This window comes from Gigantopelta aegis, chromosome 8, assembly GCF_016097555.1.
Source record: "Gigantopelta aegis isolate Gae_Host chromosome 8, Gae_host_genome, whole genome shotgun sequence".
Lineage (NCBI taxonomy): Eukaryota > Metazoa > Mollusca > Gastropoda > Neomphalida > Peltospiridae > Gigantopelta > Gigantopelta aegis.
The window spans coordinates 67,847,616-67,860,161 of NC_054706.1; positions in this window are offsets into that span (position 1 = coordinate 67,847,616).

Sequence of the window (12,546 nt, forward strand, 5' to 3'; positions counted from 1 at the left end):
CAGCAAGTGAGTGCTTTACCACTGGGCTACGTCCCCCACTGTTTGTATGTGAATACTTAAAAGTTGTAATGAAAAGGAGGATATATTCTCTTGTACAACTGTGACACCACCGAGATTGTATTTTGCTCCAAAAGCTCAAAGGACTATTTTTTATTGGTTTGAAAATATGTCGGAAATTTATTAGTCCTCTACTGATTGAACCAAAGGGGACGATAGGTTTCGTCTCACTCCATTTTGTCTGTCTGTCCATCCGTCCCACATGTAGTTTTCATACTTTTTGGGGGGCAATGCCTCAAGATATTGAGCTGGAATTTTGTGTATATCTTTATTATATATAAATGTATATACATGTAGCCTATGTATAGATCAAGTTTGACTTGTCAAGATTGACTAATTTTTGATACAGTTATGTCTCTTAAACTTAGGAGATCTGAAGGTTTGTTGGGCCCAGTAAGGGACATGTATTAGCAGGACTTCCAGAATGCTTGATTATATTGAAATCTAAAGAATTTATTAACCACCGAACAATTGACTGGATAATCTGTTTTATGGAGTAAAGACAAGATCAAGACATTTGTTACAATCTCATGAGTGTCTGTGCAGGTTCAGGTGTTTTACTAAATGTATTCCTCTTAAGTTGATTCAAAGGCCAGTAATAGAAGAATCTATGCTTAGTATAAAACATTTAAAGTCTGGACTTCAATTTTTGCCAGGTATGGAGACTTTAATGTCTGGGCAAGTTCATATTGAGAGGAAACCTGCTACATTTGTCCATTAGCAAGGGATACTTTGTGTGCACTTAACAACAGACAGGACAGCACATACCATGGCCTTTGATATACCAGTCGTGGAGCACTGCTTGTGGTATGGGGGATGAGTACATTGACTAGAGAAAACTATATAAAATATATCTATTCTGAAGCATGAACTAATAATAATGTGAGCCATTTTATATAATTTGCCATTTTTGTCTGTTTTTAAACAGAATATGTTGTCAGTATTACATGTATGATTATTTAGTCTTTTTACATTAATCAAACCCAGCGTTTATTCAGCTGATATTTAATCACGTTCCATAACAAACACTGTAAGGCAGTTCTTGAAAGGTGAAAAGAGAACAGGTTTTGTAGAATTTCAGTTTACTTTTAAAAGCCAGCTCTCAACACTTGACACCTATACAGTTTTGTGTTTCCAGGAACACGATTATCTAGAAAAAGGGCCAACCTTATTTTTGTTTCAATGTAGTAAGTGAAAAAGAGTACATCAGGGCCGTAGCTAGCATGGGGGCAAGAAAAAAAATCGGAAAGCATTATACAAACTTAAAAACAAGGAGTTTTAGACTATTAATTACTCAGATGACCCCCTCCCCCAAACAAACAATCCTAACTACGGCCCTGTACATACATACTATTTCATCTGGACTAGGGGTGAATGTAGTTTTTAAAAAACAGAAAGGGGGGCGGGGGAGAACTACCCTACCAGGTCTCAGTTCGGTTGTCATTTTAAAAAAATGATACCAGATATGTTGCTTCACATGACTGTGCCTTTAATATTAAGCTTCGTTGTAACCAAAAGTTTTTTGTCTATAATAAAATATTGAATATAATTATATAAAAACAAATGTACATATGTAAAAATACCTATTATTACTCATGTGGTTAAAAATATCTTGGTTCATATCAAAGTGATATATCCCATGTGGGACGTAACACTTCGTGACGTCATCGATTGGTGCACTTCAACCTTACAGGAACGTCAACCAAACGAGTTGAGCGATATAAATTAAGATCGATTATGGGTAATAAATAGGATATTAAACTCGCTATATAGGGTGGCAAACGAATCACTACGCATTTTTAAATGGAATACAACACTTTTTGCGGGTAGAATCATAGAAATACCTGGTAAAAAGGCCTCAGGTTAGCATATTTTCACCGAATATCTATTGTTTTGTCTGAATTTGAGGATTTGTTCTAGCACTAGGGGGGGGGGGGGGGGGGCATGGTGTGTATTAAACAATGTATTGAGATGTTACATTTCTTATATATATATATGTGTGTGTGTGTGTGTGTGTGTGTGTGTGTGTGTGTAATTTAGGCCTCAAGCTTGTTTTTAAAATCGAAAATTATTTTAACTGCAACCAATAAAAAAAGTTTTTTTAAATATTAAATTGTTTTTTAAGTTTTATGTTGACGAGGTACTCGTATCGGGTTATGGCCCGGGAAATAAATAAACTTGTATAAATGGTCCTAGAATCTTTCTGCTTATACACACATTTCTGCTTGGCAGTTAGAGAAGAAAGGAGTAGTATACAGGCCTGTATAGAGTCATGACCTACTTTCCCGTGATCACGTGACCTTGGTAGGAGACAATGGGCTTTTGTGTAGGAAACAATGACCTTTGTATGGGGGGGGGGGGGTGCAGGTGTATGACCTTGGTAGGAAAACAATGGCTTTTGTGTAGGAGACAATGACACAATGGCTTTTGTGTAGGAAACAATGGCCTTTGTATAGGGAGGGCAGGTGTCTGACCTGGGTAGGAAAACAATGGCCTTTGTATAGGGGGGTGCAGGTGTATGACCTTGGTAGGAAACAATGGCCTTTGTGTAGGAAACAATGGCCTTTGTATAGGTGGAGTGCAGGTGTATGGCCTCGGTAGGAAACAATGGCCATTGTGTAGAAGACAATGGCACAATGGCCTTTGTATAGGAAACAATGACACAATGGCTTTTGTGTAGGAAACAATGGCATTTGTATAGGGAGGTGCAAGTGTCTGACCTGGGTAGGAAAACAATGGCCTTTGTGTAGGAAACAATGGTCTGGGTGCAGGTGTGCGATCATGGTGTATTCAATTCAATGTATTGCATATTACCAAACAAACTGGTGTCAGCAAACAAATAAAAGCAAAAGAAAAACATACAGCACCATTAACAACAACAATTAATAATAACACTATGTACAGGCCAGGTGTAAGTGACGTTGGATTTGGCTTCATTGTATAACGTCTATTGTGTAGTTTTTTTGTATTCACAGTGGACATACACGTGGATGTTTTTTCACAGTGTTTTATTCTAGGCACCCAAAATAATAGCCGTTAAAATATGTCTCGTGGGGAAGGACTGTAACTGTTTGCTGACTGTTTGGTCTAAAGTGAGGCTTTCATGTCGCCAGACAAAATGCGTGTGTGATGATTTTCATTCATTTGTATTTCTTTAGCACATTGTCGACGTTTTCTTTGTTGCCGTCATTCAGCCATTCATTCATTCGCTTTATAATAGAGGAGTACTTTATGAGACCTCTTCATCAGCCCTCATACAAAGGCATTTTATTACACCTCTCCGAGTGTTTATGAAACCAGGTGAACTGCAAAAGACATACCGACGCGTGCCCGTCTTAAGTAGCAGAATAAATTTGTTATGGTATGCCCACTGACCGTCAAAGTTTGTTTGTGTTTAGCGACATCACTAGAGTACATTGATTTATGAATCATCGGTTATTGGATGAAAAACATAATTTTGACAGTTTTAGAGAGGAAACCCGCTACATTTTTTCCATGAGTAGCAAGGGATCTTTTATATACACAATCTCATACCCCTTATGGGGCCAGTATTTCATAATTAAATACAAACGTTTTGTGCATGCGTGCGTGTGTGTGTGTGTGAAACACTCCCAGCCCATTGCTATGAAGAAAGAACGCGTGACTGCAACTCAACGCTCCAACCTAACCTATGCTCTTTTAACTACATTTTAAACACGAGTATTTCCCAAGAGTACAAGCCTTTAGAGACAACCAGTGTATTATGTCTGGTATATCAAAGGCCGTGGTATGTGCTGTCCTGTACACACAACTCTTGCTACTATAAAGTAGCGGCAGAAATATTCAATCACAAATCTAGTTATAGAGTATAATACACAAAAAACAAACGCAATGGTTTGAGAGAGAGAGAGAGAGAGAGAGAGAGAGAGAGAGAGAGAGAGAGAGAGAGAGAGAGAGGAGAGAGAGGGAAGGAGGGAGATGTCACACGTGATTAATCCATTAGTGTAAGTCGGGGACACGCGCGCCGCCATGGGTTTAACAAGTAATACGTGTTAACCAAAGGGAAACAGCTGCATTTTTAAACAGAAAATTTCTCCAGAGCACTAGCCTTCGTACAGGACTTTTTAATTACCAAATGGGTAAATACAGTGATCGATCTAGCATCGATCCCCATCGATGGCCAAATAGTCTATAGCCAACCAGTGCATTATGTCTGGTATATCAAAGGCAGTGGTATGTGCTGTCCTGTACATACAGCTCTTGCTACTATAAAGTAGCGGGGTAGAAATATCCAATCACAAATCTAGTCATAGAGTAAAAAACACAAAAAAACGCAATGGGTTTTTCATTTTTTATTTCTAAATTACAATCACTATAGACAACTACACATGCAATGGACACACATTGGGTTACATCGAGAGGCCTTAAGGGTGACACGTGAATAATATGAGTGTTCATTTCTCTTCATCTTCGTCGTCCTCCTCATCGTCGGTATCGTCGTCGTCTTGTTCGTCCAAATATTCGCCAATCCATGAACGATACTGATTTAATTTAGAACGAATCTGAGGTCTGAGATCTCTGTCTGGATTCACAAACTGTAGAATTTTTCTCGTGTTGGGGCCTTTGTCAAAGTAATGCATATACGTCAGAAAGCGAGAGTACGTGTCTTTAAATAACTTCCATTGCAGTGTCTTCATGTTTCTTTCGATGGCATCTTGGGACATGTTTTTTTCTTCGTAGCGTTTCCTCTTGCTTTCGAAATAGTCACGATTGATGTCGAATTCACGCTCGATCATCAGACGTACGCCTTCGTTTTCCAGATCGGACGACGGCTCTTCATTTCCCTCCTCGCACGTTTTCACGTGTCGCTGCAAGTCACTCCCGTCTTTAAAGACCAGACCGCACGTATCGCAAGACTGCATCCTCTTGACCTTTTTCAGATAGGGCTCTACCTCATCTTCTTCTTCGTCATCGTCACTTTCGTAGGCGGGTATGCCTGGTAGTTTTCTCTTGAATGCGTTTCTTTGCATGATTTGCACGTAGAGCTCTTTCTCCGACGGTGGTTGAAACTCTTCTGAGACATTCGCCGTTACGCTCGTGCTTTTATACCATTCGGACGGCCCCGTCTCTAAACCATTAGGTCGAAGGCGCCAATGTTCGGGCGTGGTCGGTTTCAAGTCCACCAAGAGATGTCCGTAGGGCCTGTGGGTAGCTTCCTCAAACCGCTGCATGAAATGACGAGTATTTCCAGGATACATCTGCTGTGCCAAGGTTAGGACTTGCTGCTTGTCGATGGGGTTGTTGAACAGTGCCAGGTAATGACAGTTTCTTCTTTGTGTCGGGTCCTTGCTGTTATAGAGGTTCTGGTTGATGGCAATCACAGAGAGGTTTCTGTGGTGACTTCCTTCCGTGAACAGATCGGTGATGCGAGGGTCTTTTCCAGCTGTAGACATCAGGTCGTCCAACACGATGAGATTTCTGACTCCTGGATCTAAATAACGATCCTTTTCCAAATTCGCAGGTATACCTTGAACAAATTTTACTCGAGCAACCATTTTGATCGTATCATAGAGAGGTTGCCATCGTTTGTAGAGCCAGATGATGCGCTGAGGAGGCGGGTGGATTTTACCATCCCTTAGCAGTTTGTACAACAAAAATGTTTTTCCACACGACGTGGGTCCCGACACGATCATGGTGAACGGATGTAACAATCTTAGGGGCTGCTGCTGCAGCGGAGCAGGAGCTATAGGAGCCCTATGAGCAGGAGCTATAGGAGCCCTATGAGCAGGAGCTATAGGAGCCAGAGCAGGAGCTATAGGAGCCAGAGGAGCAGGAGCTATATGAGCCCTAGGAGCAGGAGCTATAGGAGCTATATGAGCCCTAGGAGCCGGAACAGGAGCTATACGAGCTAGAGGAGCCGGAGCAGGAGCTAGAGGAGCCAGAGGAGCTATAGGAGCCGGAGCAGGAGCTATAGGAGCCAGAGGAGCTATAGGAGCCAGAGGAGCTATAGGAGCCGGAGCAGGAGCTATACGAGCTAGAGGAGCCGGAGCAGGAGCTATAGGAGCCAGAGGAGCTATATGAGCCCTAGGAGCCGGAGCTATAGGAGCCAGAGGAGCAGGAGCCGGAGCAGGAGCTATAGCAGCCATAGGAGCCTGGAGTTGAGCTGAATGGAAGGTCTTCCAATGACGTAGCATATTTGATGGTTTTGAAAAAGTCTTTGGACATACGGGACACGATCTTTTGTTCATGACATGTTCCGGAATAAACCAATTCTGATTCATGATGTTGACTATTGAAGTGTTCGACGTGAACTGACGATGTTGAAACTGCCATGCCCCCTTTTATAGTCTTCTCAAAAATGCTTGTGCCGTTTTTGCCCAGTCTGCTCTCGTCGTTTCTGTTCCACGCCACTCTCTTGACGTTTCCGTTTCTGCTCGGCCTTGGCTTGCTCTACCACCTGCTGCGTTGGGGAGACCATGACGACTTTGGGTGCCGTGGGCTTCTTCTGTTCCTCTTTTTCTTTTTTCCATGTAGGGTCATACAGTTCTAGACATCGATCTACACTGTACATCATCTGACTTTTCCCACCACGTTGCACTGGAAAATGAGGTTGAAGTTTACCTTCTGCTTGCAACTTGTAGAAACGGGTCCACTTATCCACGTCGGGTACATATAACTTGTACTGGTCTGACATGTTGCTCCTCTGAAGGTTTTACCTCAAATGACGATGTTAACCATTACCCTTTTATTTATACTCTCTACAATTTCACGCATGCACACAAAGATTAAATTTTGAGTGGTACGTATGACCCATCCCCCATCCCAAATCATAGCTCGTGCACGGCTCATGGCCACTCCCGGGACCACACTTAGGGCCTCACACAGGGCCACACTCAGGGCCACTCAGGGCCATACTCAGGGTCACAGGTCCACACACACGCACACACACACACACACGCACGCACACACACACACACACACACACACAGGGTCACCCTTAAATTAATAACAAACAAAACGTGTTATTCACGAGTTTATTTTACAAAACGAAAAGTATCACACTCATGCAATACGTGTTTAATGTCTGAACACGTTATTCACATAGGGACATCTCGGGGACAGTCTGTAATGTTCCATCACTGGATCGTCCATTCTCTGCCATCGGTAGACGCGTAGTCCACAGCAGTAACAGACAACGGCATCATGGTCTCCCGTGTAGAAGAAACCGGCCTCGGCGAGCTCCCTCGGTTTCTGGCGTAACTGTAAGGGCCACCACCCAAATGTCTGCATTCGTGTATAGAATCCTCTCATTTCGGGTCGATGACAGAACAAGTAATGTCTCGAAAGGCCATCCCATCCGTCATCGGCGTCGTAGGCATCATCATCGTAGGGAGCAGCATCCGTTTTATATTCTCGAGCAGCATCCGTCTGATCCATGGGTTCTTCGTCCACGATTTCGACGGATTCACCGATATCCATGGGGTCTTCATCCACAATTTCACCGGGTTCACGTGCAGCGTCCGTTTGATCTGTGTCATTTTCTTCAGGTTTGGTAGTCACTCTTTTGATTGTATGTCTTTCTGAACATTTGCAGACCAAGACGTCGTCCTCGTCGCTACTGCTGCTGCTACTAACACTGATCGAATATCCCGATGCCATTTTCTTCGTTCCAGATAGAGTGCAACAAGACACAAGAATGTCAGAATCATAAAACACGTCTGTTCTCTAGCACAGTCATAAAGCAAATGAAGTGTAAACTATAAATCCATTCTTTTATACCTTCGATTTCACCCAAAACAAAATGTTTGTCACACTCGTTCACCACTGGTGACACTCGTTAGGGTTGCAGAAATTACACTGAAGAAATCCCATCTGGTTTTGATGGTCGTCTTGCATGGTGCAGGGCACAATCGAGTTCAGCTCTGGTACAAAATCACACATGACTGTGAAACAGCCTTTCAGTTTCTCCCATTGTTGTAGAGAAAGGAATATTCCTTTCTTCGAAGGTTTGACAGATTTCGTTTCATCACACCACCACCACTGACGCAGGTCCACCCCAGTAAAGTTCTTGTCCATACTAGCATGAACATTGGCTCCAAGGTGTTTGACCAATGTTTCATCCTTCCCTTGTTTCAAGGCTGAAATCGTTTCGTCTATCTGATTCTTACATCCACACAGTTCAATCCACTGCTTTAGATTTAGAGCGATACCTCGTTTGGTGGGGAATGTTTTCCCCTTATCACTGTCGAATTTCCGGATATGTATCAAAAGTTCTTGCTTCCATGGTTGGGCCATAACGTATACATTTTGTCCAATTTCTAGTTGGCATCGCGATCTTTCACCCTGTTCAGGGCATTGAGTAGTACTTGATGAATGTCCCGATGCCATTTTCTTCTTTCAAAATAAAAAAAAAGCAACAAAACACAAAAATGTGAATATCAACAACCTCTAAAACAAAACTAGACGTAGATCTTGTCTGTGGACTTTTCGGCGAACGAATGACAATGAAGCCAAAAGCACCCTTTTTATACCCGAGGGAGGTACCCCCAGCTCAGTCCAAGGACGCACACCTGTACCCAGGCCATTGTCTCATACACAAAGACCATTGTTTCCTACACAAAGGCCATTGTACCATTGTTTCCTACACAAAGGCCATTGTTTTCCTACCCAGGTCAGACACCTGCACCTCCCTATACAAAGGCCACTGTTTCCTACACAAAAGCCCATTGTCTCCTACCAAGGTCAGACACCTGCACCCCCCTATACAAAGGCCATTGTTTCCTACACAAAAGCCCATTGTCTCCTACCAAGGTCACGTGATCACGGGAAAGTAGGTCAATCATGGCACCATACAGGCCTGTATACTACTGAAAGGAAGGGAATTTTTTATTTAACGATGCACTCAACACATTTTATTTACGGTTATATGGCGTCAGACATATGGTTATGGCCCACACATATATTGAGAGAGGAAACCTGCTGTCGCCACTTCACGGGCTACTCTTTTTCGATTATCAACAAGGGATCTTTTATATACACCATCCCACAGACAGAATAGAACATACAACGGCCTTTGTTACACCAGTTGTGGAGCACTGGCTGGAACGAGGAGTTGGCATTTGGGAGCCCATTAGTTTAGTTAATTAGTTGCCAACTTTTATATTAGTGAAAGGGGAGCGCGCACTTTCTATGAGTAATGTTTTAGGACGTCGAGCAAATATAAAAGATGGTGTTGGTGGGAAAGCTGTCGCAGTTGAAAATGCTCGATGCGCGGTCGTTCTGGGATCGATCCCTGTCGGTGGACCCATTGGGCTATTTCTCGTTCCAGCCAGTGCATCACGACTGGTATATCAAAGGTATGTACTACCTTGTCTGTGGGATGGTGCATATAAAAGATCCCTTGCTGCTAATTGAAAAGAGTAGCCCATGAAGTGGCGACAGCGGGTTTCCTCTCTCAATATCTGTGTAGTCCTTACCCATATGTCTGACGCCATATAACCGTAAATAAAATGTGTTGAGTGCGTCATTAAATAAAACATTTCTTTCTTTCTTTCAGCTGAAAAGACAAATTATAGGCCACGCCACACGATACAAGTGTTTCGTCCGAGAATAGCCGATTGTAAAAAGACAAATCTTACGATTTCATAAGTTACTATGCAGTCGCGATTTTCGTACGAGGTACTCGTATCGGGTTATGGCCCGGGAAGTAAATAAACTTGTATAAATGGTCCTAAAATGAATTCTACGTAGTGGGACAACTAGGTATTTACCATTTACGAATATCTACTTCCCGGCACCAGTTAATTGCCCCATGACATGTTTGTCGGTGTGTGCAGTCAAAAGGTAACGACGAGATGATACTGTATCACAGTACAAATATTAATACTACGAATTCAAATGGCTGGTTACATTGTGGGTATTAATAATAAATAAAATAATAATTAAAAACTAAATAATATAAAATAAAATAATTAATCCAAGAGCTGAGACCCAAACTTTGACCAATTGGAACCATCCGAGGACACCAAATGTAACTATGCTTTTTCGATAGATGTATATATCTAAATTTCAAAATCATTTTAATCATACAAACTGAAATGAACTTGTCAACATTTACCAGGAATTCATTTTGAACCATTGCCAGCGTATTAAGGCATTAACCCAAGACGGCCGCCACTGTAGAAGCTGGGACAAGAAAATCGCAATTTATCGGACGAGATTTTTGTGTTAGTGATTTAAGTTTATGGGTCATGGAATTCATTTAAAACGACATCTGGCTAACTGAGATATTGTATCATCTTTTAGATCCAAGGTGACAATACAAATAGCCGCCAAGAGTAAGAAAGAAAAGAAGAAAGAAGTGTTTTATTTAACGACGCACTCAACACATTTTATTTACGGTTATATGGCGTCAGACATGGTTAAGGACCACACAGATTTTTTTTTAGAGGAAACCCGCTGTCGCCACATAGGCTACTCATTTACGACAGACAGCAAGGGATCTTTTATTTGCGCTTCCCACAGGCAGGATAGCACAAACCATGGCCTTTGTTGAACCAGTTATGGATCACTGGTCGGTGCAAGTGGTTTACACCTACCCATTGAGCCTTGCGGAGCACTCACTCAGGGTTTGGAGTCGGTACCTGGATTAAAAATTCCATGCCTCGACTGGGATCCGAACCCAGTACCTACCAGCCTGTAGACCGATGACTTGCCACGACGCCACCGAGGCCGGTCCAAGAGTAAGAAATGCCAATATCTTACATTCGATATATTTCCCCCTAAACACTTTTTACTTCAAATACAGGGCCCCTGCGTGTGCTGTAACCTCACCGCGGTGCAGGGGTGTAACATTCTCTTTGAGAATGGCCAATACAGCACAAAATTGAAGTTTTGAGTAAAATTCAGTATCCGTAAAATTCTGTGATATTTGTGTTTTTGCACAGTTCTTTACACTGTTTTTGTTTAAGTCTTGAATTTTTATATTTATTTGCATTACCATAGATTGACACCCAATAGCCGATGTATTTTTCGTGCTGGGGTGTCGTTAAACATTCATTCATTCATTCAAATACAGGGCTTTTCATGGAAAGAAAAATGCATGAACCCAAAATTCCAAAATGGATGCAAAACCAAAGACATGACAACTTTATATGTTTAGCATCACCTAAAATTACAAGTGACTGATATTTCTATTTTTATCATTTCCATTTTCTGTCTCTATGTAATTTATATATACTTTATCCAATCTAATTAAAATTAGCTCCACAATTACATGTGGATCTAACACCAGCCAGTTGGAGCTCATGTCCACCAATCAAAACCTTACTTGCAGAATCCTGCCAGTGATTTAAAAATAATTTGAAAACATTCCGAATTATCCTGAGGGTATACATGTTTCGTGTGAATTACGAATGCCTTAAAACATATTTCATTTTATAAAATAAATAATTTGTAATGTAAAACTGAAGACTGATTTAAAAAAAAAAATTAATAAATAAATAAATAATTTTTAATGTAAAATTGAAGACTGATAACCCACCCCGTACGTATTGGTATGGTTCGCTGTACTGCGGCCACTAAAATAGACTCGCCCGATATTTTTAGAATTTGTATGCTCCCAAATAACGTTATAAAAGGCGAAGTGTGATTGGTCAATATTTAAATTATTATTTACAGACGAAATGTTACCTGGACATTGGGGACTACGCAGTGTTGTTAGTTTTAAATCACTGGCAGGATTCTGCAAGTAAGGTTTTGATTGGTGGACATGAGCTCCAACTGGCTGTCTTTAGATCCACATGTAATAGTGGAGCTAATTTTAATTAGATTGACGACAACAGTTCTCACCATAACAAAGATAACGTGGCAATTGCAAGCATGGTCGTCAATCCGGCTTTACAAATGGGGGGGGGGGGGGGGGGGGTGCGTGTGTGTGTGTGTGTGTGTGTGTGTGTGTGAGAGAGATATAAAGGAATGTCAATGAAAATCATAAAGCTGCACATTAGTGGTTAAACTTTTTTTTTTAAATTGTTTTTTGTTATTGCTGTTGTTGTTTTTGTTGGTGGTGTTGTTGTTCTTGCTTTTGCTAAACGAAAAAGTGGGGGGACACTTATACAGATGGTCCCCCGGCGTTGAAAAGTAAGGGGGGACGCGTCAATTGCCCCCCCCCCCCCCAAATTCGGGCAAAACAGTGGGGAAAATTCGGGGAAATTTTATCTGGGTAAAATTTCGGGCAAATCAACCCCTCCAGCCACCCTAAATCAAAGAGTCCCCATACGCCCATGACGCGGATAATGAGAAAGGAAATTCATTGCCATGTACCATTGCATGGACTACTCTTTCGATTAGCAGCAACGAGTATTTTATATATGCATAATTGGAACGAGTAATATAGCCCAGTGGGTCCACTAACGGGAACGATCCTAGACCGAGCGCTAAATATCACTAAGACCTACGTCCAGCCCCTTTCCATTGGAAACTGTTCATGGTAGAGGTTTTGCTACTTCT